Raw genomic sequence first — 7,500 nt, 5'->3', positions numbered from 1 at the left:
TTATGAATTAATGAATTCATTCATTCATTCATTCATTCATTCATAATTTTTTGTCGCTTCATGATTCCTGCCCAGTTCTGCCTTAAATGTTAAAACATGAAGACGTGAACAGTGGTGTATACTTGAAAGTCTTGCTTGAGTTAAAGTACATCTTAATTGAACAATGTTTTACTCTTCAAATTTTAAGACACCCATAAGAAGATCCCTTGGTTCAGAGGCTTAAAAGTATAACTCACATCATATGCACTTGAGAGAAGCAATGGGTGTTAAAATGTATTTAGGCTTCAGAAATTACAAGTCCAAGTATCTAAAGTAAAAGTATAAAGACCTCTTCAGAGTACAAAGACACTTCTAGTTGGACCACTTCCCTACATCAAACTTCTTTCAGAATAATGTAGCTTTGAAGTAGTTCGGCAATTCCCCCCGACATAGAAGAGCACAACAGGCGAGTTCTGTGCGGCCCATCCATTACGTGCCAACCCTTTGTAGCGTTCTGAGGTGTTGAGTGGACGTCGTCCATTACACCAACGCAACAATTCCCCTTCTACATCCATTAGCCAGGTACGTTTTTAGTTTTCATATTCCATCTTCTCCATCTTCATCCACTTGTAGGTTTTGTCACCGTGAGTTTCATTCGTCCATAACCCATTAAGAACCGAGGCCCATTCTACAAACGCCTTCTCAGCAGGGGTGTAAAGCACCCTGGGAGCGATCTGCGCTGCTGTGCGTTGCATTAACGGAAGTGGCACAAGTGCTGCGATTAAGGGAAGTTGCTTTCCCCTCCATCAGGCTGGCCAGGTGGAGGCCTGTAAAGAGACCAGGATTACTGCATGTTTTTTGTGAGGGTACCTACCCTATAGGGGACACAGGGAGAACATGCAAATTCTACACAGAAAGGCCCTTTTGCCGACCCCACCTAGGGTAAGGGCACTGATGACGCGGAGAAGAGAACAGGGCAATTTAAAATCGCCCTGAAAAAAAAAAACACTTACAGGCGGCAGCCGTTCGTAAGTGGTAAAAACAAACCTAGCCAAGCCTTACCCTCCCACTGACCCTTCTTTGTAATTATCTACTGCATATTTTTTTCTTGCACTGTTTTAAAAAAAGAATCTGACTAAGGGTGCGTTCGGAAATGCGCACTCAACGCACTGGTGTGCCATGTTGTCGTTCGTTTATTCAGTGCACTTGGTGCGTTGTCGTTCGGAAATCCAGTGCGTGGCGCACCAGTGTGCTGAGTGCACGCACTCACCAACCCTACTCAGAAGTTGGGGTTTGACGGTGTGGTGCGGCAGTGCGGTGTTCTGATTGGTTGGTTTTTGTCTCGAAAGCTTCTCAGTTGTGAACAATGGAGGAAATTACCGCAAAATGCAGCATTTGCAGCTTAATTGGTCGTTTGGGTTTGATAGTTTCACACGCATTAACGTGTAAACTAACAGCAGGTATGCCAATGCTATGAATTACATCTCCTTTCAATATCAACGTTACATTAGTATACTTAGCAACTGCTGCTTTTCAGAAAGTTTACCTTCAGAGTTCAGAGAGAAAAAGCGGACAGCTGTCTCTTAAAACTGGTCGTTCGTAAATAAGCCACACTGAACGCACTCTACAACGCCACGCCCACTGCACTCACTACACTGAGCACACACCCGGTGCGGGTTTCCGAACGCACCCTATATCTACTGCATAGTACTGTGTTCTATCTGTCTGTCATTCAATGTTATATGAGATACCTCAATGGTTTCCTGTGCAAATAAGCCAAGTGCTTTCTAGGATCTCCTTTTAGTAGACCTTGTACCAGTGAACTGTACCGTCATGAAACTGTACCTTTTTCCTATGCAAACCTCTAATAAAGTCTTCAATCAATCAATCAACACGCCCCCAGCACCCACAGCGTCCCCCGGCGGGAATCGAACCCAGGACCTTCTAGGCTGTGAGGCGACAGCGCCACTATGCCCCCTCCTCAATGGACGTCTCCTGTCGATTTTCTGATTGGACAATATCACGTCCAATCAGCCAGGATTGGTCATGCTTCATATGACATCACAATATCTAATATAAATGGTAAGACAGATATTCATTTCCCTGTGGATTCATGGTGACACACGTCGGTGCAACCACACTTGCAATTTCCCAGAGTTGCACCTTTCTAGTTGGGTACTATGATCAGAATAAGAACGAATCTAAAACCGGCCATGGACACAATTATGTCAGAGTACAGACATATGACCCTGCTTGAAAGTGTGAATTATTTGGGGCGCCAGCTGGCCTACTGGTCCAGGCGCATACCACTTGAGGCATAGATGCCTGGCGGCGGCGCCGGTTCGATTCCCGATCCGGACGACCTTGGAAAAGCAGCGGCCGCGTGTCGCTCCTCCACCCCCCTCCATTTCCTGTCAGTCTACTTACTGTCCAATAAAGCAGTGGTTCTCAACCTGTGGGTCGGGACCCCCAGGGGGGGTCCTCAAATGATTCTGGGGGGTCCCCAGATGATTAACTTAATGTGCATCATTGTTTTCTCACTCAACAGTAAACAAATCAACTTAAAGTTTAAGTGTATAGAGGTGTATATGCACATTTCTTAAGTGGACTTTTTAATACCTCTAAAATGGCCAAATTGTCAAATATTAGCGGCAGAAATCTTGAAAATAGCAGATCTACATGCTCACAACGCCTGGCAAGATCGTCTATTTTCACAATAGAACCGTGTTATACAAAATGTAGTGATGCCTCAACTCTTAGTGCTCGTCAGGGTGGGGGGTCCCCAGTTCAAATATGATTATTTTAGGGGTCGCGGCCTGAAAAGGTTGGGAACCACTGCAATAAAGGCATAAAAGCCCAAAACAAATCTTGTTGTATTATTTAACCCAAGTGCTCTCTTCTGGTGGTCTTCTCTGACACAACACATTATCAGATGGGGGGTCTGCGGCACAAAAAAGTTTGAGAGCTAATGATATAGAAGACGCTTTGTAGACCCGGCCTCAGAGGCCTTAATGGGTTGAGTGAATCAGCAGACTGAAGACTGATGGATGTCTGCTGCAAATGGCACTCCATCTAAATGATGAAACACTATCTAATCCAATCAAACCTGATCTAATTTGGATCCAAATGATCTGTGTGTTTGTGTGGCGTGTGCTTGTGTGTGCATGTGTGCGTGTGTGTGTGTGTGTGTGTGTGTGTGTGTGTGTGTGCGTGCGTGCGTGCGTGCGTGCGTGAGTGCGTGTGTGTGTGTGCGCGTGTGTTTGCGTGCGTACGTGCGTGTGTGTGTGCGCTTCCCTAACAAGCTAATGGGAATCTTTAAGGAGAACCCATCCAATTAGGGATGACCCTGACCGCACAAGGGCAACAGAGGGACACACGTGCACACGCAAATAAGCACACACACACACACGCAGACGCATGCACGCTGTTTCGTGAATAAAACGTGACCACTTACGTGCGGGGCGCGTGTGAGGGACGGGCGGATCCGTCCAATCAGAAGAGAGCGTGATGGCGGGCGGGGGGGCGGGACCCCCTCAGTATGACCTCCAGCAGAGGATCTGAAAGGCGACAGGAAACATGAATATTTCATATTTAATCCATTTAGAACGGGTACACATTATTGTGTAATATCAAACTATTATAGCATAGTTTATGCTTTAACTATTGAAAAATAGCAGATATACAAGCTCACAGCGCAGCACCGAGTGCCGCGCTGCGAGCTGGTAGATCTGCTATTTTTGAAAAATCGTGAAAATTCGAATTTTGACCCGATTCTATAAGTGTCTTTTGAATCCTTCTAAGGTTTTTTTGAAAAACCCATGTTTCTATGTCAGCAATCTGGCCAGCCATCGTCAAAGAAAAGGTCCTTTTCACTTAACTGGAGCTCAGTTAGTCTGTTCTTGAGAGACTACTACTACCAATGTCAGTGGTTCTCAAACCTTTTCATGTGAAGGACCCCCAAACTGATTATGTGTTTGGCAACGGACCCCCATCTCAAAATATCTAGTTCCAGGGACCACCCAGAAGCAAAATTTGAGTTACAAGCGTTCGCTTTGAAAATACATATATTCAAAGATTTGTACACATTTTCGCGACTTTTGCAAAAATAGCAGATCTACAAGCTCGCAGCGTGGCACTCGGTGCCGCGCTGTGAGCTTGTATATCTGCTATTTTTCACTGGTTAAAGCATTCAATAATTCTAGGGCTAAATGGGTTAATTCATGATAAGACTATAATGAATGAATATTTCATAGGACCGCCCGCTGCCCGCCGCAAGCCTTTCATGTCCAAAACTGTTGCTTTTCAGGAAAAATAGAAAGCAAAGACTTAGAAAAATGTTGCTTTAAACATAGAATTTCTTCAAAGATTTGCACACATTTTCGTGATTTATCAAAAATAGCAGATCTACAAGATCTTAGTGCCGTGCTATGAGCTTGCAGATCTGCTATTTTTGAATAGGTAAAGTGTAAAATAACTTGGTTAAAATCTAAAGAGACACAATTTAGTAGACCGGCAAATCTTTGCTACTTTTGTGTGACGTGCTTGGAAATACTCTGTTACAAGTAAAGTAAAATAAAAATGTTCTTGAGTAAAAGTATGAAAGTGTTGGCATCAAAATGTACACAAAGTAAAAGTACAACTTGTTTGAAAATAGTTGATCTACAAGCTCACATTGTAGATTGGCTATTTTCAAATAAATGGTAAATGGTAAATGGTGATATAGCGCTTTTAACCAAGGCGCTTTACATAGATTGTGCATTACATTCACCCATTCACACACATTCATACACCGATGGCAGAGGAAACCATGCAAGGCACCAACCTGCTCACCGGGAGCAACAAGGGGTTCAGAGTCTTGCTCAAGGACTCTTTGACATTCACTCTGGGGGAGCCCGGATTCGAACTGGGAACCCTTCGTGCTCTAATGGCGGTTTCTCTACCCCTGAGCTATGCTGCCCCTCAAATAACCTAGGTATAACATAGGGATAAAGTGGTTCATGTATGTTTTATAATATTACAATTTATCTGCAAAGTAACTAGTAACTAAAGTGTTCAAATAAATGTAGTGGAGTAAAAGTATTGGAAATAAAAAAATTGTACCTATAAGCACTAAGAACTTAAGTAAATATACTTAGCTACTTCACAACACAGCTGACATTAATGATTTATAATATTTACAGACAATATACAGACACTATACCCATGACGCATTAATATTTAATACGTACCACTTATAGTACATGCGTTACAGATACAGAATACATGTAGGTTTTATTTAGCTTTCAAAATGTACTGAAATATTTATTTTACACGCGGGAGAGGACATTACAGTGACATGACTAGCTGCTTACTGGAGACCTATTCTGGGAACGACTCTCAAACACACAGGGAAAATGTCATGTTCACTTGCCCCGGAAAATAAGAAATTGTTTTGTGTGTGCGCACGTGTGTGTGTGTGTGTGTGTGTGTGTGTGTGTGTGTGTGGTTGTTTTTTGGGGTGCACTTATAGTCTGGAGCCCAGTGTTATTTTTTTCAGCAAATTTTGATTTAGTCTTAGTCTTTTGAATAACTAACCACTTAGTCTTAGTACTGTCTTATTCTTCTGAAATTGTTTTAGTCTAGCCTAGTCTTAGTCGACTAAATATCACAATATTTTAGTCTTAGTCTTTTGGGATTAGCCTTAGTCGTTGAGTCTTCGTCTTTTACGATAAGTATTTTAGGCTAATTATAACCACATAACTCTGAACAAGTCATTGTCTTCTACTGCCTGTTACTTGGTCAAAATAAACCATACATACAAGATGTATTTGGCTTTATTTTCATTGCAGTTACATAACAGTGTTAATTTCTTACAGCCATTAGACTTAGATTTAGTCTTAGTCTTTTAAATAACACAAATATAGTCTTAGTCTTCTGAAATAGTTTTAGTCTAGTCTAACCGACAAAATATCAAAATCTTGTAGTCTTTTAGTCTTAGTCCTAGACAACAAAATTAACCCTGCTGGGGCCTTAGGAAGATAAAATGTTAATTTTGTGCTAATCAGTCTAAAAGTGCAAAACTTTGCACAGATGTAGCCCAGGGCTTGCTCTAATGATTTAGCTAGGGGTCGCCACAGCATTCAAATCAAGTTGGACTCCCATTGACATTGAAAATACCCAGACAAAAATCTGCTCTATGTAGGATGAGGGGTCTAACTAGGGGTTTTGCATAAAAAAAAAAAAAATCCTTGTGCTAAAAACGGCCCCACAGAACTGTGAAAAGTGATGACTCATCACTAAACCATCATATTGTGGGGCCGTTTTTAGCCCAAGGATTTTTTTTTTCTTTTTTTTGTTAGACACCTCAAATCCTACTTAAAGCAGATTTTTTTCTGGGTATTTTCTTCCTGTATAGTGTCGATGGGAACCTGGTCTCGCGTAGAAAGACAACTGTTCCACAATCTCCGAATGCTATATAGAGTCTGGAACTACAGCTCCTGAACGTCGAGCTGGCATTTCCGTTCATGAAAATTTATTTTAAATTTTCATTTCTGATAAGCAGCAAGCTAAATATACTTAGATGATTTTTATTTATATTTGGATAAATGTGCGCGATGTTAAAAACAAAACGGAAGTGGGGAGGAGGCTTCACTTTCGCTTTAACGAGGCTCTCATCATAAGTACTTCCGTCCCCCAGACTGTATGACGGGAGCATTTGCATTTTTCCGACTGGGGCAACCTATCTAAATCATTAGAGCATGCCCTGGGCTACATCTGGGCAAAATTTGCCGCTTTTAGACTGATTTGCACAAAATTAATGATTTATCCCCCTAAGGCCCCAGACTATTAAGTGCATGTGTGCACTTGTGTGTAATGCTTCTCAAAGTGCCCGCGGCCAAATAAATAATACGTATTAATTTGGGGTCCTTGATATGGGAAATGTTTGAGAACAAATGGTATATCCCAGCTATGAGAATGTGCTGTATATATTTGATCATTAATGGTAGTATAGTGTTTTTCACTCTCTACCAAATCTCTCTGCCAAAAAATTGCTGATCTAGAAACTTACAGCGCGTCAGCACATACAGCGTTGTGAGCTTGTAGATCGGCAATATTTTGCAAATGTTCCGCCCCGGGATAATGTTCGTGATATTTTGATTATCACGCTAATATCTAATATCGCAATTCCTTTGGTCACAATAATCGTGACATTACATTTTCATATCGTCCCAAGTTAACCCTACTTCACAGCAGAGATGGGAGAAGCACTCACATGTTTTATTTAAATAAAAGTATCAATACCCTGTTGTAGAACTAGTTTGTTGTATTGGCATCAAAATGTACTAAGCACCAAAAGAACCAAATACTTAAAGTACACGTTGTGCAAAGGTCCAATATAATACGTTTTCAAAACGGTACAAGATCCTTTGAAAATAGCTAATCTACAAGCTCACAAGATGTATTATGTGAGCTTGTAGCTGTAGTCGTTTTCAAATTGCCAAAGTATATATGTCACAGTGACCTTAATCCACGTGAGACACT

General features: G+C 41.6%; 1 long non-coding RNA gene across 1 annotated transcript in view; it reads right to left on the bottom strand.

The window, feature by feature from the left end:
- Positions 1-7,500, bottom strand: part of LOC308292201 — a 91,015-nt gene that overhangs the window by 11,695 nt on the left and 71,820 nt on the right. Inside the window, exon 3 of the long non-coding RNA XR_013962389.1 lies at positions 3,434-3,536. This is a non-coding gene — a long non-coding RNA (uncharacterized lncRNA). The remainder of the gene's footprint in view (positions 1-3,433; positions 3,537-7,500) is intronic.

This window comes from Nannobrachium achirus (genome assembly GCF_963921795.1).
Source record: "Nannobrachium achirus genome assembly, chromosome: 10".
NCBI classification, from domain to species: domain Eukaryota; kingdom Metazoa; phylum Chordata; class Actinopteri; order Myctophiformes; family Myctophidae; genus Nannobrachium; species Nannobrachium achirus.
Note: the sequence above shows the minus strand (reverse complement) of the source record. Positions and strands in the feature narration are given on the sequence as shown.